The following is a 26,266-nucleotide window of genomic DNA, read 5'->3' on the forward strand; positions in this document are numbered from 1 at the left end:
GGGTATATGTGGAATTGCAAAGCAAGTTCCATGTTGGCGCCTTGGTTCAGACAAACTAAGAAGCTAGCATGAAGCAGCGCCATAACAAAAGAATCCGGAAGGGGAAAAAACGTAAGCAGTGCATGAGATACAGCTGAGGGATGTTTGAAGAAAACAGTTCAAACTGTATACCCAATCAGAAGAATAAATTAGGTAGGCATTGGATGAATAGTATTATTAAGTGGGAGTTGTAAAAAAAGAGAAGTTGTGAAGATATAGCAAGGCAATCAGCAAGCTCACTGAAAAGCAGAATGGTAAGGAAGGCAAAAGCAGATGGGGAACAGCTGAGCAAACCAAAGAAAACTCAGAGTTCTTTTACTATGTGATGAGTAAGCAGAAAATTAGCTATGGGATGATAACTTTAACAAGTGTTAATGGCAGAGAGGTAACAGCAGCAGACAAAATAGCTGAGTTGCTAAGTGATCATTTTGGAAAAGTGTACCATCCAGGTGGAGATAGTGCAGTGCCTAATGTGATATTGGGTGATATGAGAATAGGAGTAAATGAATTGGAGGTACTAAGAATATTACGGAACCTTAATGCAAATATGGCCATGGGATTAAATGCAGTATTAGTCAGCTTATTAGGAGAATGTGCAAGAGAACTGGCAGCTCCTTCTGCCCAAGCTGTTTAAATCTCATCTCTAGGAAGGTGAAGTGGCAGTGGAAACAATAAAACAGTTCTGTTGCATAAAGGAAGCTTTAAGACAGAGGTAGCAAGTTGCATTTCAATCAGAATTTCAGGAGTGGTGATTAAGATATTGGAGAAATTGGTAAAAGGCAGAATTTAGGAATGAGTGGACAGAAAAATTATATTCTTTAAAGAACAGTAGGTCTTGCCTAAGTAATATGTTAACTTTTTTATAATAAAGTGACAATTGAGTTAGATAAAGGAAATAATTTAAAGAACAGTAGGTCTTGCCTAAGTAATATGTTAACTTTTTTATAATAAAGTGACAATTGAGTTAGATAAAGGAAATAATTACATAGTGATCCTGTGGACATATGTAGTATAATCTCAAAGGCATTTGAGATGATACTACATATTACTCTGTTAGACAAACTGGAGAAAATGAGATTGGATATGGAGCTGGTGATTTGGATAAGAAGGTGGTATTTGTGTCGCCTGTCTTCGCCTTGATTCAAATTTGAGAAATCTGAATCAAGGAGAAGACAGGTGACAAGTGATGTGCCCACAGCTCTGCACTTGGATTGCTGCTATTTGCCTGTCAGTGATTGCTACAGGAAATTATTTAAGAGGGGAGGGGGATATTCAGTTGTTTGGGAAGAGGTCAAAGGATGATTTCCATTTTAATATGGCAGTGTGTAAGGAAATCTACTTTTGCAAGAGTCCACAAAGCTGTGTACTACATTGATGAAACTGGACTATGGGAAATTGATAAGGCCAGGGATCCGGAGTGGCTGTGGACAAGGAGTTAAGTTTAGAGGCATATAGCAAATGTAGCCAAAAAAGTTAATCAGGTTATTACTTAGTGTATTCTTCAACATCCAAGCAGGGCTGGGGAAGTTATTATTCCTTTTTAAAAGGCTTTTTAAAAGCCATACATGAATGACTGCAGACAGATCTGTGAAACAGACAGATCTTTTTAAAAGCCATACATGAATGACTGCAGACAATCCTGGAAACAGATCTATTTCCAGGATTCCTTCTGTATAAGAGATAGTGGATAGGATTCAGAGATAAGTTATTAAACGGATTTTATAGGACTGACACAAGACTTTTGCAATACATGACAGGAAATGACAGAATAATGAGTTACCCCAAGAAATTATATACAAGTGTGGTCGACAAGGGCAAGAACTAGATTTTTTGCTTGAAGGGATGGTGGTGAATGGTTTACCATAGATGGCTGTGAATGCTTCATTATTTTCATGGTTTATATGGGCATCCTATGGTGAGTCTTTGACTCCATTGAGATGTCTCAGAAAATAATATTTGCTTTTTTATTTATTTATTTATTTATTTTAATGTGAATGATGAGGTCTCCAGGCATTTTTCACTCGAAATTGTGTTCGAATATCAAAATGGTAGGACAACATAGGTGTATCAACAAATCCAGTAAGCATGCAACTTTTAAGTCTGTTACCAGCCCACTAAATCGGAAACCTTTATGCATACCAGAAATATACATACCAGCCACTAAATTAGAAACCTTTATGCAGAAGTACGTAAATATCACTTATACAGAGTATATCTAAAATACTTGGTCAAGTGTGTCACTGCATATTCTAGGCAACTATTTAAGAATGCTGCTGCTAATCAGTAATTGCCAATAGTGCTGATCACAATGGGGAAAAATGAAGGAGCTTTCAGAGTTCGATAAAGGGCTATTGCGGGTGCCCATCTGGCTGGAGCACAATTTTGAAAACAGCAGAGCTGACTGGTTTCTCAAAAGGTGAGATATCCAAGGTGTTTAACCAGTGGAAAAATAACCCACATTGCTTGTCTAAGAGGTGTAACTGTGATCCTAAGATAGTCTGGCAGGAATGAGTTCACTATCTTCTGAGAAGGATTGTATGGATAAGTAGAACTTCCTGTGTGCAACAATTGACCAAAGCATTTAATGAAGGCAACCCATATCTCACTGAACTATGCACAGATAATTGAAGAGGATCGGTACTGGCAGTCACATGCCTATACAGAAACCACTGATTTCTGTAAAGAACTGGAAAGTTCATCTATGGTGGTGTCAGGAACACCATGACTGGATGCTGGAAGACTGGAAAAAAAAAAAGTCACATGGTCTTATAAATTATGGAACACCTTGTTCTGCAGTATACTGATGGTAGGTAGGGTGTTTAGTGAGAGCCCCATGAAGCAATGAATCCAGCTTGCCTTGTAAACACAACTCAGGGTTTTGGAGGTGGTGTCATGGTGTGGGGCATGTTCTGTTGATATGGCTGGAAGGGTGGATGATCTCCAGACAATATCTGAACATTGTTGCTGATCAATTCCATCCTGCAATGTTGACTTTTTATCCAGCAGGTGACAGTTGTTTTATGAGCAATAATGCTATTGTCCATTTGCACAATAATTGTTCAGCAAGAATAACAGCAACTTCCACCATCTTCTCTGGCCACCACAAAGCCTGGATCTGAACCCACTGAAAATGTAAGGGACATGTTAGAAAAACAGATCAGGAAACAAAGTCCTCTTCTGCCAAATCTGAGCCAGTTAAGGAACTGTCTGGTGAATGCCTGATGTGCGTAGACACAATCCAATACCTTGTGGAATTTATGTCAAACCACATGTGTGTGCTGTAATAAGGTATTAACACAGTATTAAATAAAAGTTTCTGATTCAGTGGCTGGTATGTGTATAATACACAGATCAGTGAGAGTGTGAAAACCATCAGAAAAAGTGCAAAAGCATATGAAACATAATAAAAACATGGGCAAATATAAAAAAAAAAGGATTAAAAGGTTAGCATAAAGGGGAGCTTTAATGATTGCCTTAAAAGCATTCGCTATTGTTGCACTCACCACACTCTCAGGCAATGCATTCCAACCACTCACCACGTTAAACTCACATGTTAAAAACCTGGTCTTCATTCCCTGCTCATGCAACTTCCTTATACAACTTCCAGGGATGGTCTCTTCTCTTCCCCCCAATTCTATGAAAATCCTCATCCACATTGATCTGGTAACAACCTCTTACCAGCTTAGACGTCTCAATCATACTTAATCATTCGTGTATAGAGGCTTAAGTGCTGTGAAGACATAATGTTGGAGGTTTAATGGATTTTTTACAACACTAAGAAAGGATTAAAAAGAATTTAATACTTCCTATATTTCGTCCTAGTCACTAGGACATCTACGGGGATTACAAAAATAACTAATGTAACATAACACAAATATCATACAATACTAAGCCCAACCACGTGGGTGACGCTAAAGTCCTATCTAGGTGGAGCGCCCTCTAAGGGCAGTTGTAGGTGGCCTGGAATATAAAGTAGGATCTCTGGTGATGAGTGTTTCCCAAATTTTCAGAAGCTTAATGCAACCGTATTTATTAAGATTTGGTTGATTTCTAAGAGCTGCTGCTGCTTCTAAGAATAGTCTCTCTTTCTTGAATTTGCTGTGATGGAGCATGGTGGTTTTCTTCCATGATACTCTGTGGGTGGTGTCCAAGACATGGTCAGCCAAGCCTGAATGACCATAGTTGTGTTTACAGATGTAAGACTTGTGTTCCTCTAGGTGGATGGATGCTGATCTGCCTGTCTGCAGATGGATGCTGATGTTCCTGTAAGCTGGCATACTTTGGACAGACAGGCAGATCAGCATCCATCTGCCTAGAGGAACACCAGTCTTACATCTGTAAACACAACTATGGTCATTCAGGCTTGGCTGACCATGTCTTGGACACCACCCACAGAGTATCATGGACACTGATAAAAAAATAAAATTAAAAAAAATAATAATAAAAAAAAGGTACATAAACTTACCATTTACTATAAAAAAATGGCTTTCCTCGTCTTTTTTTTTGTAAAAAATTTCAGATCACAGCATGAAAATTAATTGTTCTAGTAATGCTTGATTCACTTAACCTGGCCAAATCTGCAAGATGTTCCTGAGACATTGTAGACCTTAAGTAATTCTTAATTAGCTTCAATTTGCTAAATGACCACTCTCTCTCTCTCTTCAGAACCTACTGTTGATGGAACTGTTAATAGTATTCTTAAGCTAATACAAACATTTGGAAACAGGTTACCAAGTCTGTACTCTGTTAAAGTTCAACAGATCTAATGGCTTTAACTGTGCATATACTGAGGGTAAATGTCGCATTTCTTTTCCAAAATCATCAGGATATTGCTCTGATAAAGATAAAGCTTTTCTCTTCACATCACTTTTGGCCATGGTGAGATATTTCCACAAGCAGTTGGCAAATTTTTCTGCCAACTGCTTAACAGCATTGAAGTGGGCAGTTAATCCTGCTATAACATTGTCTATCAAAATGTAAAACATACACTTTCTGAAGTAGGCCTCTTCTGGAGAATCATCTGTGTCATTCATTTGTTCCAAGTTAGCATAAGGTGTGCTATCATCATGCACACTTGTCCTCTTGTGTCTAGCTTTATCACATCTACAGGAGAGTTTTATTTCTATATTTAAGTTTGACGCAATCAATTTGGCTTCATTCCACATGCATTTCCAGTTGTTTTGAAGTTTTATCAGCTATGTGAGGAGAGTTCCTATGTTTGCTACTTCAACATCCAGTGCAGAATCTCTAGCTTGGATGATCTTGTTGCAAATATCTATGCCAGCTAATATTTTATACCACATGGCTGATATTAACACACAGCCAAAAGATATTATTATTACTATATGACACCTCCAGGGAGTCCAAAGATTCATCGAGGAAGAGTGTGCCAACAGCATCGAACGATTTCACTCCTTCCAACTGCTAATCGCACTCAAACTTGCTTAACTTTTTGCTGAGCCATTAGTAGCAGAGGCTTTCCCAATCGACCAACCTTTTATATCACACATAATAAACCTCTATGGACTTCATTTCTTGTTTTGACAATCAAATTTAGTTCTAGGAGGTCTTCCAGTGCTAATTTAATGCCAGGCAAGTGAGCTGCAAAAGGCTTTACACATTCAACACAATCTGGCCATCTTGTTTCAGACATACCATGAAGAGAACAACCAATACAGTTCTGTAGTAATTCCCACTGCTTAACACTGGAACTGAATGGGTAGTACACAGTTTCAATTGTTCCAAAAAAGGTTACTGCTTCGGGTATGCATTCAGCAGCATCATTTCCACATGAGTTAACATTGTTGAGCAATGTCCTTTTATTTTTGCTTGTGCATCATATTTTCTGGTCATATTTGCCCCATTATCATAGGCTCTACAATCACCGAGAGGTATAGTATGTTCTTTCAATGTATCATGATTCTTGTGGAAAGGCTTAGACGTTGGTTATGCATTTTCACTATATAATTTAAGGAAATTACAACGTACTAGGATATACATTAAAATTAAATTTTAATATATTTCTATATTTCAGCAACGTCACGTTGCCATTTTCAAGAACTTAAGTACAAGACACGTGCACGCAGGCACAACAAACAGTAAGTGAGGAAGAAGCAGGAAGCTCATTATTTCTCCTAAAGTCCTGATGGTGCCCTCTAGCGGGCAATGTTGGTATTTTTGAGCGATTGGGCTGAAGGTCTTCTGATGTAGGTTTCCCAAATTTGAGGAAGTCTCATACAGCCAAATTTGTTGAGGTTCGGATCGTTTCTTAGGACTGAAGCTGATTCCATGAAAAGCCTTTCATATCTGTATTTGCTATGGTGTATTATCCTGGCTTTCTTCCACCGTATTCTATGGCAGGTATCCAGAGCATGGTCAGCAAGACAAAGTAGGACAGCTTACCTGTAAGCTGTCCTACTTTGGCCAAACAGGCAGGACAGCAAATATCAGAATTTCAGAACACAAGGACTACATCCGGTTTCACCAATACAGCCACTCGGGTCTTGCTGACCATGCTCTGGATACCTGCCATAGAATACGGTGGAAGAAAGCCAGGTTAATACACCATAGCAAATACAGATATGAAAGGCTTTTCGTGGAATCAGCTTCAGCCCTAAGAAACGATCCGAACCTCAACAAATTTGGCTGCATGAGACTTCCTCAAATTTGGGAAACCTACATCAGAAGACCTTCAGTCCGATCGCCCAAGAATACCAACATTGCCTGCTGGAGGGCACCATCAGGACTTTAGGAGAAATAATGAGCTTCCTACTTCTTCCTCACTTACTGTTTGTTGTGCCTGCGTGCACGTGTCTTGTACTTAAGTTCTTGAAAATGGCAACGTGACGTTGCTGAAATATAGAAATATATTAAAATTTAATTTTAATGTATATCCTAGTACGTTTTAATTTCCTTAAATTATATAGTGAAAAAGAATAACTTCAATGTATCAGTTATTGACTGAGTAATTTCTTCCCTTCTTTTGTTGCTACAATCTGCAAACTTGAGAGAGATCTTTCTTAAATCAAATATTGTGTTTCTTTTAAAAGTATTTATATCAAAAGAAATGGTGTTTGTTCAATATGAGAGGCATCTGATGTGGAATCTACTATTACTGCAAAGTACTTTGTAGATTGCCTCTCAAGCAAAATGTGTTGTTTCACAAGATTCAAGCATTCTGTAAGAAATGCATTTTGTGAGTCAGGAGACAGATAATGAACTTGAAGCTGCTCACTCCTTTTCTGTGACTCCTCTACACTTATTGCATATTCATGAATGGAGAGCAGTTCAATGAGTCCTAAAAAGTTTCCATTGTTTGAATCACTAATTCAATGGAATCAACCAGTAAATGCTAGACCATGTTTTCCCAAAAAGAGTACAACATCAATGATGTACTTTAAAAGGTTGTACCATTTCACAGCTTCAATTTTGCTGGGCTTCTAAGATGACAGGCACCTTTCTAGTTCTCACCAAGCTAAGTAACATTCTCTCTGACTATTGTTCTTTATTCATGTTTCGGAATCCTGTAGGAAAGTTTCTGCCACTTTCCATTAAAATCCCAGTCTTCAGCAGATACCAGTGCAGACTTAGATGCAGAAGTGCTAGTCTTGACTGTCTTGTGCCAAAATAATCGGAATGGAAAGCAATATAAAGCTTGTTTCTGTTGACTTCTACTGACTCCAGACAAGCCAGTCTCTTACATGTAGTTCTCCATTAGTGCTTTGAAACTTCAGTATGGTATGCTTTCTGGGAAAACTTGATTACAGGTGTCTTTTGGGAATGTTTAAGGCAGAAAGATGTGACCATTCATAACATTATCAAGCATATTACAACATCAAATATCAAGGCCTATATTATGATTACTCCTCGCATCTTCTGAATTCGCTTCCACATGTGTCTGTCTGTATCTTTCTGTTTTTCATTTTCTGCATCTGCCCTTCATCAAAATACTGTGCATGATTATCCAAATCAACTGCTCCTTGTTTGGGAATGAGGTTTCCAACAGTTTCTTCTTGCTCCAATTCTATAGGTGAGTTCAAGTGAAAACATTTTTGAAGCTGCACTTAATCCAAATTGAAAGAGTGCTGGTTGATCCCGTTTTCACTTTTCTCTCGTTCTTTCTTCTCTTTTCTTTTCTGAACTCCTGATTTGTGAGAATACATTTTGGAGAGATGATTTATAATTTATACTTTTATATTTGAAAAAAGGAAAAAAAAAAAGACAATAATACAAAAAATATTATATATTAATAATTTAGTAGTAGTAGTAGTAATAGAAGTAGTGGTAGCAGTGGTTGTAGACTGTCATAAATAGTACTGAAGCAGTTGCCATGGTGATACAAAAAAATGGAAAAGTGGCAGGGTAAATATGACCAGACTTATCCATGTACGGGTTAAATTACACTGATGCAGTGATACTATGATGAAAGTAAATAATATTATTCATTCATTATACCTCTACATTTCCCCAACACTACATAATATTATGGATCATAATTTCTATGAATTACTTTAGATAAAACTATGTAAGTTTACATAAAATGTGAATGCTAGTTTTCACATAATATATGCAAACATTTACTGAGATTCCAAGAAATTTCCAGCTCCTGGGCCCACTTTTTTTGACTTTGGTCGCAGGTAAGATGTACCCCTCCCCACACACACACACACACACACACACACACACACACACACACACACACACACACACACACACACACAGGCCATGAGCAGAGCTAATCCCAGGTGGTACAGTTATTAAGCATAATGGGAAAGGAAAGGTTACCAAAATAAGAATTTTTTTTTGTCAGGATGGCAGAAAAAAAAGCCGGAAGATCCAGATCTAAATGGTTTGATACAGTAAGAAGCACGTTAGAAAACAGAAATATAAGATCTGATAATATTTTAGTCTTGAAAGATAACAGACTAATCTGGATGAACACTGTCAATAGGAAGTTAGCAATGATGTCAGTAGTTTGATGACGATGATAAATTATAAAATATTGAAGTCCATAAGAACTTTAAAATGAAGTTAAAGTAAAATATAGATAATATAAAAAAATGAAGGAATGATCACAGTCAACATGAAAGAGGATAAAAAAATCCCTAATGATTTAACAAAACATGTTTTACAAGCTACTAAAAAAATAAAAGTAAAAAAAAATACCAAATAAAAAAAAGCAGATTATATGCAAGAAATTCTTTCCAATAAGAAAATTTAAATATAATTCTTATTGGCTTAAACCAAATTACAAAATGACAAAATTTCATGCCGACTAGGGCGTCGCCTGGTTAAACAAGGCCCTCGTTGTTTTCACCAGGGAAGCAGGGTGAACAGTGAAAAGTCAGCTACTGGAACAAATCTGAAAACACACTCCAACTCAACATCACCAGAGTTAAAGATCGGTACTATCAACATAAGAAGCCTGAATGGAAAAAAAATGGAGCTAGCTGAGGAATTAGATAAGTACCAGATCGACATAATAGGGGTGACTGAAACAAAAAAGACAAAAACTGGTGAGATCTTTCTGAGCAATAAATACAAAATGTTATATTCAGGCAATGACAATCAAGGAAAAGAAGGAGTAGCCATTGCATTCAACACTAAGTATGAGGCTAATCTTCTTGAATGGCAGGCAGTCTCAAGCAGAGTGGTGTGGGCAAATATCAGAATGGGGAACTGGACAATGAGACTTATTTGTGCCTATGATCCCACAGAAGGCTCTATTAAGGTAGAAGTAGAGAAATTTTTTGAGGATTTAGAGGAAGCATCTGACACAATGAAAAACGAAAAGTTGGTCCTTGTTGGGAATCTAAATAGCAGAATAGGAAATGATTGTCAGACATACAAAAATATATATTAGGAAAATTTGGAGAAAAGAGCAAAGCTAATAATAATGGCAAATATTTGTTGGATTTCTGCTCAGGACATGGACTGGTTATTACTAACATAAAAATGTGCACAAATTCACATGGAGAGAAGAGGCAAGAAATAAGAAAAGTCACATCGACTATGTTATTGTTTATAGTGATGTTTTCTCCCTGCTGCAGGACACCAGAGTGTACAGAGGATTTGAAATTGGAAGTGATCACTATTTAGTCTTGAGCAGGATAAAATTGAATTTCATATTGAAAAGAATAACATGTAAGAAAGTTTTAAAGCGAATAAAAGTTGAGCAGCTCTCAGTTGTGAACTGTAGATTAAAATAGACAAAGATTATTGAAGAAAACATGAAAGAGTTTGAGAACAGGAACCAAACTTTAGAGATTCAGTGGCAAGCCTTGAAGAAAACCTTGATTGATTCAGCCAGAGACGCATGTGGTGAGGTTGTCTGCAAGGATAGAAAAATCAGAACTCCATGATGGACACAGGAAGTTAAAGAGGCAGTGAAGGAAAAGAAGAAAACATATCAAAAGTTCCTGGCAAATAAGTCAGCTTGTGCTCTTAGAGAATACAGATACAAATGTAAGAAAGCGAAACACTGTGTAAAACTAGCTAAACAAAAGTCATGGGAGGACTTTGGCAAGAACATAGAACATAAATATCAAGAAGGTGGCAAAATATTTTGGAGGTTGTTGAAGAAGCTTAGAAATGGAGGAAAGAGTACTGTAAAAGGAGTTAGAAATGATAAAGCTGACATGAAAATGGGAGAAAAAGATATCTTTGAAGTATGGAGTAATTACTTCAAGAAATTGCTAAATGAAACAAGCAGTGATAGCATAGCGATAAAAAACACTCAACAGGCATACAGTCAGGAATACATATCCATACTTGAAATAGAAAAAGCCATCAAAGGCTTAAAATGTGGAAAGGCAGCAGGAGTAGATAATATTCGACCAGAAATGCTGATGTATGGTGGTATAAAAGTCTTGCAGTTGCTGCATTGCATAGTTCAGAAGGCCTGGACAGAGGGACGAATTCCAAACTGAATGTGAGAATTACAGAGGTATTTCCCTACTGAGTGTTCCTGGTAAGATCTATGCAAGTATACTTGAGAAATGGTTGAGAAGAATTGTGGAAGAAAAGCTTGGTGAAGAACAAGCTGGATTCAGGCCAAATAGAGGCTGTCAGGATCAGATCTTCACTTTACGACAAATAGTTGAGAAAGCATGGGAATATAACAAAGACTGTATTTAAGTTTTGTCCTTGAGTGGGACATTTGTAAATAAAGAGGAGACATCAAAGCTGGCCATTATGTCAGTATGTTGGAGTGTAAGGTTTTCTATGCTGGCTTTGAAATGGGCTGAGTTTTTTATGTGTGATTGTGTGTTGCCAGTATAGTGTGTGAGCTCTTTGGCCAAATGTTTAGCTAATTTGTATGTGGGGGAATCAATGCCATCCACTATGGGACGTAATGGCACATTTACAAATGTCCCACTCAAGGAAACTTTAGAGCTAATCCAAGCAAAATTTTCTCCCGATATCTCAGCCTTATTTCAGTTCACAATGAACTCAGGCTATTTCGTTTGGCAGGGAAAATTCTACAAACAAATAGAGGGGACAGCCATGGGTTCACCACTCTCCCCACCCTTGGCCAATTTCTTTATAGAGACTTTTGAAGAAAAAGCCTTAGCCTCTGCCCCACAAAAACCAACCATATGGCTTCGCTATGTTGATGATGTGTTCGCTATGTTGATGATGTGTTCGCTATTTGGCCACATGGCTCTGAAACACTTCTCTCCTTCTTAACACACTTAAACAACCAACACCCCAGAATCAAATTCACTCTGGAAAAAGAGGAATACAACAACCTCCCTTTCCTAGACACACTAGTCACCCGCCAGCCTAATGGAACCTTGGTTTTCTCAGTTTACAGAAAACCCACCCATACAGGCAGATACATTCACCAACAATCCCCCCCCCCACTCACAACAATATGGAGTAGTGAAAACACTATACAACAGGGCTAAACTAATCTGTTCAAACGACTTGGCCCTAAACACTGAACTAAATCACATCCTCAACACTTTCTCAGCCAATGGCTACCCCCCTAAAAAAATCCAAAAAATATTAGAACCTACAAACCACAGATCCCCTCCCTCCCTCCACCAACAAGGATTACTCTAAATCCATCACCATTCCCTATATCCGAGACACCTCGGAAAAGATTACCAAAATCTTAAAAAAACATGACCTGACCTCCTGTTACAAACCTTACAGAAAATTGGCATCCCTTATCCACTCCACTAAAGACCAACCACTTCCCCTAGACCTGCCTGGTGTTTACCAGGTCCCTTGCAGTTGTAAATTGTCTTGCTTTGGCCAAACAGGCAGGACAGCGAATATCAGAATTTCGGAACACAAGGACTACATCCGTTTTCACAAATACAGTCATTCTGGGCTTGCGGACCATGCTCTGGATACACGCCACAGAATACGGTGAAAGAAAGCTACAGTGATACACCGTAGCAAATACAAATTTGAAAGACTCTTTATGGAATCAGCCTCAGCCCTAAGAAATTCTCCAAACCTCAACAAATTTGGTTGTATGCGACTGCCCCAAATCTGGAAGGCCTACATCAGCAGACCTTCAGCCCAACGGCCAAGAACACCTACTTAGCCCACTAGAGGGCACCATCAGGACTGTTAGGAGAACAACAGCTTCATCTCTTCATTCCCAGTTTCTGTGTTGTAGTGCCTACGTGCATGTAACTTTTTTGTAAGTTCCTTTAGAAGATGGCAACGTGACGTTGCCGAAATATCGGAAAATATTTATTAAAGTTTAATTTAATTTATATCCTTAACTAAGTTGTTCAATTCCTTAAGTGTTTTAATAATGAAGGAAGTACTGGAAGGTGGTTTAATGTTAAGTCTGGTGTCAGACAAGGATGTACATTATCCCCTCTGTTATTCATTATCTATATGGATCACATTATGAAGGAAAGTGGTATTAAACATGATATCAAAATTGGAGATGTTAATGTCAGCTCTTTACTTTATGCGGACGATGTTATACTTATTAATAAATCAGCTACGTGTCTGTACGATTCCTTGACTAAATTGAATAATTGTTGTAACAGATATGGTATGAAGATCAGCAATAAAAAGACAAAGAGAATAGGCAGAATCGCTGAAAATGTCAACTGCATTGTGAATGGAGAACCTGTGGAACAAGTAAAACATTTCCCCTACTTAGGCACGATTTTTAGTGAAGATGGTAAATTAAATATGGAAATAGACAACAGAATCAATAAAGCTGGTATAGTAGGAAGTCAACTGAATAAATTCATATGGAGTAAGAGAGAAATTAATCGGAACACTAAATTAGCTGTATACAAGACAGCATTCAAACCAGTTTTAACTTATGGATCTGAGAGCTGGGTCAGAAGTAAAACACTTGACTAAAGACTAGAGACCACAGATATGAGAATCCTGAGAAAGGTGAGAGGCATGAACAGATGGCATAAATGGCAATATCATATTAAAAACGAGGATATTAGGAAAGAACTTGACATTGTCAGCATCCAGGAATGCATTAGCAGGGCTAATCTCAGGTGGTATGGTCACTTAATCTAAATGTATACCACGGGTGAGAAGGTTAAATAAGTTAGGTGTGAGATGGATGAATAAAGAGATTAAGCATGCAATACAGAGAAAAAGGGCATTGTGGAGGCAGCATAAGAGAAGTGGAAGTAACCAATTTCATGAGTTCTACAAAGACCAGGCAAGGAGAGTGACTTGGTTGGTGAGAGTAGCTAAAGAGAGGTATGAACAGCAGTTAGCTAATGAAGCTAAAAAGAATCCTAGGGAGTTCTTTCGATATGTAGCCAGCAAAAGAAAGAATGATTATGGAAGGATGACATTGATTGGAGGAAATGGTATAAAGACAGCTGTTGCAGAATGTGTGGTGGAGATACTTAATGAGCAGTTCATAAAGATCTTTCAATCTTGTGAATGTGACTTCATGGAGAGATTAAGAGCAGTTGATGATGGGGAGGAGAGACTGACTGTAAGTGAGCAAGAGGTGTTTGGGGAGTTGAGTAAACTAGATGTAAATAAGGCTGTGGGACTTGATAATATATCACCACGTATTCTGAAGGAATGTGCCAGAGAGTTGACACCTGCCTTGACATATTTTTTTAATACGAGTCTTGCACTTGGTCAAGTCCCTAAAGAGTGGAAGGAGGGCAAGATTGTGCCACTTCATAAAGGAGGTGATCGAACTCAAGCATCAAACTATAGGCCTATCTGTGTGTCGGGTGTTGTGGTTAAGTTGTTGGAGAAGCTTGTGAGAGCTAGAATCCAGAGTTGGGTTGACAACAATGGTATAATCTTTGATGGACAGCATGGATTTGCTAAAGGGAGGTCGTGTTTTAGTAATCTACTTACTTATTACAATAAAGTGACTGCTTCCTTGGACAGAGGAGAAGGATACACAGTAATATACTTGGATTTCGCAAAAGCTTTTGATAGAGTGCCTCATGATAAGTTGACAGTCAAACTAGAGCAGATGGGGTTGGATATTAGATTAGTGCATTGGATTGGAGACTGGCTATCTGATAGGTATCAACAAGTTGTGTATGGGGGTGCAATATCCAAGAAAAGGAAAGTCACTAGTGGAGTGCCTCAGGGATCTGTTTTAGGGCCATTACTATTTAACTTGTATATTAATGATATTGGCGAAGATTTGGATGGAGATATTCAGTTGTTTGCAGATGATGCAAAGTTGGGAAGAACCATAAAGAGTAGTGAAGATGTTGTGGCCTTGCAAGAAGACTTGAATAAATTGAGTGATTGGGCAAGCAAATGGGGGTATGAGTTCAATGTTGCAAAATGTAAGGTTTTAAAATTTGGAAAACAAAGATGGGATGCAGAATTTATGCTTGGTAAGAATATATTGTTGGAAGTAGAGGAAATAAGAGATCTGGGAGTGATAGTGGATAAGGATCTAAAATTTAGGGGTCACATCGCCAAAATTGTGAAGACAACACAAAGACTTCTGGGAATGATGAGGAGGACACTGACGTGTAGAAGTAGGGAGATTCTTGTTCCATTGTATAAGGCTTTGATTAGGCCACACATGGACTATTGTGCCCAGATTTGGTCACCTGGTTTTCAGAAGGATGAGGAGATGTTGGAAAGGGTCCAAAGGCGACTGACTAAGGAAGTTTCTGACCTCTGGAATGTCGAGTATGAGGAAAGATTGAAAAGATGTAATTTGCAGAGACTAGTGGAGAGAAGGAAGAGGGGAGATATGATAGAGACCTACAAGTTGGTAAGGGGTTGCTATAGGATCAATGGTGGAGAAGTTCTACAGCGAATAGTGGGAGATCAGGGGAGAACCAGAGGTCATCCCTGGAAACTGTATAAAGAGGGTGTGAGTAGGGGAGTGAGAGGCAGGTTTTTTTCGTGCAGAGTTGTGAATGATTGGAATGCCTTGCCTGAGAGTGTGGTGTCTGCAAGGAGTTTGAATGTGTTTAAGACCCGGTATGATGAGATGTGTGTGAGATAAAAGGACATCCTAGATGAGTCTTTGACTCCATGAGGTCTTGTTTAATAATAATAATAATAATAAACAGAATGGGCAAAGAAAGATTAGCAAAACAAGTGTTCTCTGCCAGGTTGGCTGGAAAACGACCTAGAGGAAGACCAAGATATAGGTGGATTGATACGGTACAAAGTGCCTTAGATGACAGAAATATAAGATCTGATAATATTGGAGTCTTGACAAGTAACAGACTGATATGGAGGAAAATTGTAGATAGGAAGTTAGTAAGGATGTAAATTTTTCATGTAGTACTATCAAATCCTGTACACCCCTTGAGGGTACATGGCAGGAATTTGATGATGATGATGATGAAATTTAAATATAATATTTTTAACAGAGAAGTTCAGTGGTGCCAAGACAGATAAACATTACTGGTTCAAAGAACTGGCATTGTAAGCACAAGAAACTGCACAAATATAAAAGTAAGGAGTTATATATTATTATAAAAAAAACTTCCTAGAGAAGGAATGCAAAAGAATATCCAAGTGATGGAATTAAACTAATAAATTCTAGTATCAACACAAGAACTGGGAAAGGAGAGACCTCACATCCGTCAAATCTTAAATAACGGAACAGAAGGCAATAATAGGCTACAAAAAAGAAAAGGGGAATGGATCAAAACCTAGTACTAGCATGGAATTTAAATTGGAGATATTAGATGAATTGTAATGAATAAAAATGAATTGTAATCATCTTCTGAAATGATGGTTGATATCAAGTGAATTATACATAGGTCATAATCTGCACAGAGCTACAAATTATCACCAATGTTATTTAACTGCTTCCTTGAATGAAGCCTTGGAGAACAGTGATATTGCAGTGACAGCAGGAGGAAGAAGAATAAACCATCTAGTTTGCAGATTAAATTAATCTCCAAGTGGAAAACAAATCAGATTTTCAGGAAATCACCACAAAGTTAACTCATAGGCTTAAAAAATATGGCTTAACCATAAGTACTGCAAAATCAAAAACAATGACAATTATATGTGCTTCTGACCAAGAAGGAAGTGATGTCACAGAAACTGAAAAAATCCTACTTGAGGATACACACATAGAAGAAGTTGATCAGTTTAAATACCTAGACAATAGCTTTAATAAAGATTGAAGATCAAGATGGGATATTAGAACAAAAACTGCAAAAACAAAAACAGCACTCCATAAACTAAAATCACTATGGAGAGATCTTACCATTACAAAGAGAATATGTCTCGTTGACATACTAGTTAATCCAGTACAGAAGTGAAACTTGTACCCTCCTAAAAGGAGATGAAAAGAGGTGCTATAGATGACTCCTAATAATACCATACACAGGATCGCATCATAAATTTTGAAGTAAGACAAAGAATCAGATCTTTCGCCAGTCCAAGAAATTATCATAAAGATTCGAAGGAAACAACTCATCTGGCTTGGTCATATCAGCAAATTTAATGGTCTCCCAATGCAAGTTCTTGAAAGACTTATTCCAGGAACTCAAAACAGAGGCACACCCAGAATAAAATGGATAAACAATATAAAAAATTGAACAGGTGCTTCATTTACACAGCTGAAAACTAAGTGTCAATTAAGAACTGAGTGAAAGATTTTGATGAGTATTTCCTGATATCTACTCGTTGGTCCTATTGTGGGCTATAATAAGAAGATATAAGCTGTTAGAAACTTGGTATGCAGAAAGGTAGCTGATATTCAAAATGAAATACTTAAGTATGGAGGTGGAAACATTTTATATGGCTATACTGCATAATACAGAAGGCTGACTTCCAGATGACTGGGAGAGAACTGATAATTATTACAAGAAATTCACAGTTATGAGACTCATCATGAGAGAGAGATCTGCTTTAGATACCACAAATTCATTCATCATCCTGTCAGGCAATACACAAAACAATATACAACAAGATGCCAAGTGTTAGGCAAATAACTAAAGTAAAAATGGAACAGATTAACAGTGAAATTTAAGTAAACAGTATGGGGAAAAAGTTGTCAGGATATAGAGAGGAGTAGAATGATCTTGGTTGACTTAAAACAAATTGTTGGGGCTATGGGTATATCATAGCAGGAAGAGAAGGAATCAAATGCAAGGAAAAGATTGACATAAAATTTCAAGTTGCTACATGATAAAAGCATATATAAGACAGATCATATTGCTATGAAGATAAGAAATGCATGGCTATATGATAGCTACATCATGCTGCTCTTTTAGATGCTCTAGTGGAACAGGATATACGGAGGCTGTTCAATAAGTTATAAGACTATATTTATACAGAAAACAGATTACCTTTAATCGTCATCATTTACATGGTCTTTTTCGAAGTAACTACTGTGAGACGCGATGCATTTGTCCCAACGTTGCGTCCACTTCTTAAACACACGTGAAAGTCCGTTTCTTGAGAGATCTTTCAAAACCGCCTCCACAGCTTTTACACATGCTTTGTTGCTTTCGAAATAGTGGCCTCTTAGTGGTTTCTTGAGCTGAGGAAACAGACAGAAATTGCACAGTGCGAGATCAGGACTGTATGGAGGGTGTGGTAGGATATCTATGTTGTTCTTCTGCAAAACGTCCACTACACAACAGCAATATGTGGCCTTGCATTATCGTGGTGCAATAAGAAGCCATTCTTCAGCAATGGACGCTTCCTTTTGACATGCTGTACCACTGTCCGTAAAACATCCGCATAGTATGAGCCGTTTACAGTATTCCTGGGTTCTACAGCATGTTGGTGAACAATGCCTTCGTAGTCAAAAAACATTATGGTCATAACTTTACCAGCCGATTTTACAGTTTTTGCTTTCTTGGGGGTAGGCAAAGATGGATGCTTCCATTCATTGTTTTGTTTCATTGTAGGGTTATAGTGACAACCAAGCTTCATCTGCTGTAATGATGCATTTTAAGAAATTGTCGCCTTCTTGTTCCAGTCTTTCTTTCCATTCTGTGCACACATCCACTCGATGCTGCATTTGCTCTGGTGTCAAGAGTTTGGGAATCCATCGGGCGCAAACACGTTTCAGTCCCAAATGTTCAGCCATGATTGAGTGAACACTTCCCACAGAAATATTCAGGACAACATGCAGCTGGTGTACTGCAATTCTGCGATCCTCCTTGATGATCACTACTGTGTTGATCATTGTCTCTGTGATGGACGCTGAAGGTTTTCCCTCACGTTCAAGATCTTCCACATTTTGCCTTCCTTCCTTAAAAGTTTTATGCCAGTGAAAAACACTTGTCCTCGACATTGCTTCATCGTGGAAAGCTTTGCGTATCATGTTAAAAGTGTCCAATGCCAATTTTTGCAAACGCACACAAAATTTAATCGCATAATGCTGTTCCAAGGATGCTTCCATTTCGACGACTGGTCGCAGCTCGTAGGCGCACCGAAACAAGCTTGCGTTTAATCACATGACACTCTGGCACATCAGCCCGTATACGCCATCTATCAACCTCTTTTGTTAATACAGACAGCAACATTTCTTTATTCCAAGGAAATTAATATTGTGATGAGTGGTTTCGCGACAGTAAAATTAGTCTTATTACTTATTGAATAGCCCTCGTAAATGTTACATATATCAAATTAATCCAAGCGATTTACACAAAACTTCAATTTAAATTAATTTATTCTAGTAGTAAGACTTATACGTTGGTTAGACATAACTGGTAATTAATTTACGGAATTGACAACGCATATAAAGTAAATTAATTAAAGATAACTTTAATGAATCCTTCTATATTTCGGCAATGTCACATTGCCATCTTCGGGAACATAAAGATATGGTATGTGCACTAAGGAACTAACAAAGCAAATGAGGAAGAAAATAAGAACTAATTTTGTTCCTAAAGTCCTAATGGTGCCCTCTTGCGGGCTAATTTGGTAGTCTTGGCAGTTGGGCTGAAGTTCTCAAAATGAAAGTCTCCCAAATTTGGGGCAGTTTCATGCACCCAAATTTGTTGAGGTTAGGAACGTTTTTTAGAGCTGCTGAAGATTCTTTGAATAGTCTTTCGTATTTAAACTTGCTGCGATGGATTATTTTTGTCTTCTTCCAACGAATTTTATGGTGGGTATCTAAGGCATGGTCTGCCAGCCCAGAGCGGCTGTACTGGTGAAACCGGATGTAGTCTTGGTGTTCTGAAATCCTGATATTTGTTGTTCTGCCCGTTTGGCCAAAGTAGGACAATTTGCAGCTGCAAGGGACCTGGTATACACCAGGTCCCTTGACCCACCCACCCACACTGGCAGATACATTCACCAGCAATCCCACCACCCCCCCTCACAACAATATGGGGTGATAAAAACACTATATAACAGGGCAAAATTAATCTGCTCAGATGACAAGGCCCTGACTATGGAACTAAACCACATCCTCAACACTTTCTTAGCCAATGGCTAAGAAATATAAGAAGTATATAAGAAGTATATAAGAAATATAAGAAGTATATAAGAAGTATATAAGAAATATAAGAAGTATATAAGAAATATAAGAAGTATAAACCACAACCCCCCTCCACAATAAAGACTACACCAAGTCTATCACTATCCCCTACATCCAGGGCACCTCTGAAAAAATAACTAATATCCTCAAAAAATATGACCTTACTTCCTGTCACAGACCATATAAAAAGTTGGCATCCCTTATCCGCTCTACCAAAGACCAACCACTTCCCCTAGACCTACCTGGTGTATACCAGGTCCCTTGCAGCTGCAAATTGTCCTACTTTGGCCAAACAGGCAGAACAACAAATATCAGGATTTCAGAACACCAAGACTACATCCGGTTTCACCAGTAGAGCCGCTCTGGGCTGGCAGACCATGCCTTAGATACCCACCATAAAATTCGTTGGAAGAAGACAAAAATAATCCATCGCAGCAAGTTTAAATATGAAAGACTATTCAAAGAATCTTCAGCAGCTCTAAAAAACGTTCCTAACCTCAACAAATTTGGGTGCATGAAACTGCCCCAAATTTGGGAGACTTTCATTTTGAGAACTTCAGCCCAACTGCCAAGACTACCAAATTAGCCCGCAAGAGGGCACCATTAGGACTTTAGGAACAAAATTAGTTCTTATTTTCTTCCTCATTTGCTTTGTTAGTTCCTTAGTGCACATACCATATCTTTATGTTCCCAAAGATGGCAATGTGACATTGCCGAAATATAGAAGTGATTCATTAAAGTTATCTTTAATTAATTTACTTTATATGCGTTGTCAATTCCGTAAATTAATTACCAGTTAAATTAATTTAAAAGTAAATTAAGAAAAATTTACTTTTAAATTAATAAACGTGTTAAATGCTATTTAAGCAAAAGTCAAACAGTATGCATAGAAAAGAAGATCTTCAATCAATAAACTTGTTAAACAAAGTGACCTAACACTCCTAAACTTTTTACAGCTATATTTTAACATGTGTTCAGCAAAACTGACCAGATCAACAAGGGTATCCGTATCTTAGGAAAGAAACTAAGTAATCTTCAATTTGCAGATGATATCACCATCTACTCAGAACATCCCAATGAACTAATGGCGATTATGAACTCAATAACACAAGCAAACTTCTGGTACTTGAAATGAATTTTACAAAAACTGCGACTAATAGCTCAAAAATTCCTATATTGCTAAATGGCATCAATAACGAATATGTATCAAAGTATACCTATCTGGAACAAATAATATCCTTCAACGACAGAGTAGACCAAGAAATACAGTCCAGAGTAACCAAAGCATGGCGTGATTACTGGAGATTAGGGCAATGAATAGAGGGCAATGTCTCCATTTCTCTTAAAAGGAAGCTTTTGGATATTGTCATATTGCCCACATTGACATATAACATCCAAACTTTATTCTCTGACAATAAAAAAAAAGAAAAAAAGTATGCCAATAGGCAACAGAGATTTTGGTAATTAAAAAAAAAAAAAGCACAGAAAATAAAAAAAATTCAAACAGTAGGCAGGTAGGTCACAAAAACTGATGTTATTCAAAATGCCAAACAATTAAATTGGAACTAGGATGACTATGTAGCCAAGATGAAAGATAGACAGTCCTTACCACAGTTTAGATTCCCAGTAAGAGAAAAATCCTGAGGATAAGGTGGAGAGATGAGATTATAATAGCAGGAAACAACTGAATGAGGAGGAGGTGCAATTTAGGAGAAATTTGTCCACAAGTGAGATGCAACAGGCTGGTGTCATGACATTAAAAAACAACAACAACAACAACAAAAAAAAAGACTTAGCTCAATAAAAAAAATTATTATTATCATTATTCAAGCCTCCATGGAGTCAAGAGACTCATCGTGAGAGCTCCTTTCTAGGAAACACAAAGTTCTATCATACCACTCCTTGAACTCACTGACTGTTCATACTCTCACCACTCTATCAGGCAATGCATTCCATGGTTCCACCCTCCATACAAAGAAACCACTCCTCATCCTCTTCAGGAGGGAACAAAAATCAGGAACACAAACAGATATATAATAAGTAATGTAATTTAAAAAAATAAAAAAAAATACTGCTACAAATGAGACCTGGGAAAGAACATGCACAGTTAATAACAACAGTTATTAACAATAATTTTACATCGCCAACCTGAAGCCTTTTGGATCTTTATTTTAGTAATTAACAATAAGTTTTAAGAGATCAACTACACCATGAAATATGCTAAAATGTTTGCAAAACAAGAAATACATAAGGAAAATGGAGATATAAATCTTATGGAATGTGCTGATAACATAATAAAGGCTAGTTAAACCACATGAAATTTCAAGAAGTAGGCCAACATTTCCCAGAAACTACTGGATTGGTGGAAACATGTCACTGTTCTTTAGAATTACACGAGGACAGTGTATTATGTCTGTTAATTGCATGTGTTGAGGGATGAAAAACCCTAATCTAGTCCTGAAGATATGTGGAAAGAATATCAATCAACAACTGACAAGAAATACAATCCACAATAACCAAAGATTGGCATGATTACTGGACATTAGGCCAATGAATGAATAGAGGGTAATGTGTTCCAATGGAGGAAACAAAGTGGCCCTTTAAATTCCAAATTAACAAATCAATTATTGAAAAAAAAAGAAGATACAAAAAAGCCTCAAGACAGGCTGTTTGCCTTGCAATATGATCTATATATCTTATGGCAGATCTGGAACTACTCTTTTTACACCCAAGGCAAGAAAAGAAAATTTTCCAGAAGAAAGGAAAATAGGCTGTGATAGTTGACATGAAATATTCTCTATCTAATTCTCTTCTCTGTCTCCACCACTCAGGTGGAGACAGAGCTGTAGAGTAGGTGCCCTCCCTCGATGAGTCTTTGGACTCCCTGGAAGTGTCACGTAATAATAATATATCAAAGTCTAATTATATAATGAATTATGCCTTAAATTCTTGAGTATATAAATTATTTGTCCTTAATGCAGAATAAATCTAGGTATTATGAATTCCACAGGAGCAGAGCCATTAACAAACACAACAATGGTGAGGCACTGTTTTTCAGACACATGAGGAGACAAACAAACAAAAAAAAAAAAGCCAAATTTTTAATTTTCACTATTATATTAAAAAATAATAATTAAGTGAAAATACAAAATACAGTAAGCCTTATATGTATTACATCATTTCATGCCAATCATCACAGCCTATTTTCCTTTCTTCTGAAAAATTACCTATTCTTGCCTTGGATGTAAAAAGAGTCCAGTTCCAGATCTGCCATAAGGTATTATTATTTTATGGTATCTCCATGGAGTCTGGAGACTCAAATCAACGATCATATATACAAATCCTATCATACCTCTCCTTGAATTCATTCACCATCAGGGAACTTGCAACTGATTCTGGCAATAACCGATTCCACTCACCCACCACTCTACGCAAAAAATCCGGTCCACACACCCCTACTAACCACACTCACAAATGGCCCCTAGTTCTCTGACTCATATATTGAAAAATTTCACTTGCATCAATTTTATAAAACCCTTTAATATCTTAAAATTTTCTATCATGTCTTCTCTTTTCTACCTATCAACTAAACTTTGTAACCCAAATAAACAATCATATCAACACAAATATCAATGATGTTTTCCTAGATAGAATTTAACATCACCATCATCTACTATGAATGAATTTAGGTAAGATGCCATCTTGCAGTTATTAATAACATTAAATTTATAATATATAATGTGTGTTGTTGGACAATTACTTTTAACTTATACATGTTCAGGTGAAGATAAGAGATATTAGGTTCTCTTGATGCATTCTCTTCATAAATATTATGGCAAAGTTTAAGACTTCATTAATTCTCTGGTCTGGTTGGCTGAATGGACACTTCCATTCTTCAACCAATAAGTCATCAGTTTAAATTCTGTTGCATGCATGGAGATTTGTGAATTTTTTTAGTGTATAATCCTCATCTAATCCTCAGTCCACTCACAATACTTATACATGACAGACTCACAACCTTCAGTGAGTGCAATTCACATTAAAAAAAAAACTCCCCTGTTGATTGAGACTAAAAAGGATTATTGGTTACATTTTCATCATATATCATATTTTAGAGAAAGAAGTAATGAGATTTGGGTCCAGGATGCTTTAATCCACATCACACTGATTTGTTACATTGTTTTTAACCTATAAAAATTGCACCCTACTTATTCACTTGTGTTTTGGAATTCTTTAAATAAAAAAAAACAAAACAGATAATCTTTGGATGCTTTTTTTTTTTTTCCTTCGGGTGATTGTGTGATGTTCCAATTTATAAAATAGCAATGCAAATTAAAAATAACATAATAAATTTTGAGCTAATTTTATGCATACATTACTGAAAAGCTGAGATAGGTGGTTGATAATTTTCATTGCCCATTACTACTTTTACTAAGTGGGGAAACTGATGTGTCTGGGAGGGGGGAAAAATCACCAGGTTTGGTCTTTAGAGAAAGGGAAGAAACCAGATCATCTAACCTTAACCTACCCACAATACTAATTGATTTAAAATCTTTCGTGGAGCGGGAATCTCTCTCTCCACACACACACACAAACTCAACTTCTCCGTTAATAACAAATGCTTCATTTCATTATTTATTATCGTAGGGGTAATTCAAATTTCGATTAAATGAACACCTCCAGTAAATATCAAATTATCTGACCAAACTTTACAAGTGTTTCGAACTTTGTTACCATGTGTTGTATTTTACAAGTGCAATGGAAAAATTAACTAGGATGTGTGTGTGTGTTAGAAGTGTAAATGTTAAAATCAATAAATGCATGTGGAAGGAGGTGGGGAGAGAGTAAAAAGTCACTTTACATCTTACACACTATACAACATTGAATTACGACACAGAAAGTTAGAAACCAGAAATAGTCTTAACCCTCTCGGAGCTAACACTAATTATTCATATTCCATAGCCAGAAATGTCGAGCCTAATTATTTTATTTGCATATAATGTGATATTAATTTAAGTAGTATGAATTTTTCTTGCTTGTATCGGGTGAGAATTTGCTTACCATTTTAAAAGCTAAATTTGATCCTGTAAACGTACATAGCTTTCCACACTTGTATCCCTCTTTTCGCTGGTACCTTTACTGAAGCATTAAAAAGCAGGGATTCATATCCAAGGTATCTAGCGTTTGTAGTAATAACATGTGAGGTATTTCTAATAATAGTTTACTTTCTGATTCTTAATATTAGTATTTCTGGTTACCAAGTATGAAACCAGTTATTTAGTACATCAAAATCTCTTTTACAAACGTCAGGTAGTGCTGCAGTTGTTTTCTTGAGCTTTATCTTTGTCAACTGGTTGACGCATGCCATTGAGACAGTTGACCAATCACCATTAACCGATTCTATCTTATGATTTTTTTTTTATCAAGATGATGTTTTTTGCGGGCGGCATCTTTAAAGATGGCTAAATAAAAAGGCGGTGCAGAGAATTAGTTGATAGAATAAACACTTATCAGAAGTACAAAAAAAATCAAAGTTGCATGAAACATAAATATATTTATTTATAGGTTGCGAGATATGATCTATATAGGATGGTCTTTCAATTCATATTATTCCATGAAGTTCTGTGGATAAGAAAAAAGCGCTGACGTTACCAAGACATTCCACAAGAATATGGTTTACTACTAATTCTGTGATATATCACGGCTCTTTATAAAGAGGAGTCATGCTAAAAATGCAACTTACGCAAAACTTAAGTATACATTTAACCAATATTTCGATCATATTGACGTCATTGTAGATGTACTTGACGCCTAAGAAAAGTTAAGATTGGATTCTGCAATTTCATCTCGCGTTTTTAACTACCTCGTCCGAAGGTCCAAATATTGGAGTAAAATGAATGCATGCAGGACAATTATCTTGGGGAGACTTCAACCATGGGGATATTGATTGGAAGGAGAAAAGAGCACGTGGCAAGATTATTATTATTATTATTATTATTATTATTCCTGATACCTCCAAGGAGTCCGAAGACTCATCGTGGGAGGACATCTACAATTCTCTCTACACCTAACCTCTACTACGAATCATCTCCATCAACGCCATCTACCGCCCACTTCCAACACCACCACAACTAGTAATTTTTGTCTGTAAATTGCGTGTGTTCTGATGGGCCGATTTGTATGTATGCGGGATGAAAAACCCGAGTTTCCGGGAGAAAAAACCCTGCTACCTCCATATGAGATCGGCTAACTCACCTTCGATTGAAATCGACCAGATAAAGATTCCTCCCGTCGCGACGAGAATCGAACTTAGGCCTG

General features: G+C 37.1%; 1 protein-coding gene across 2 annotated transcripts in view; it reads right to left on the bottom strand.

Moving 5' to 3' along the window:
- The window catches only part of LOC150108663 (nuclear factor 1 A-type-like), a 299,832-nt gene extending 274,717 nt beyond the window's left edge, over positions 1-25,115 (bottom strand). For both annotated transcript variants that reach the window (XM_090416139.1, XM_090416138.1), the window contains exon 1: positions 25,010-25,115. The gene's annotated coding sequence lies outside the window, so the exon portion shown is untranslated. The remainder of the gene's footprint in view (positions 1-25,009) is intronic.
- Positions 25,116-26,266: the final 1,151 nt, after the last annotated feature.

Source organism: Typopeltis vanoorti, chromosome 3, assembly GCF_054136105.1.
Source record: "Typopeltis vanoorti isolate ZY-2024b chromosome 3, IOZ_Tvanoo_1.0, whole genome shotgun sequence".
NCBI classification, from domain to species: domain Eukaryota; kingdom Metazoa; phylum Arthropoda; class Arachnida; order Uropygi; family Thelyphonidae; genus Typopeltis; species Typopeltis vanoorti.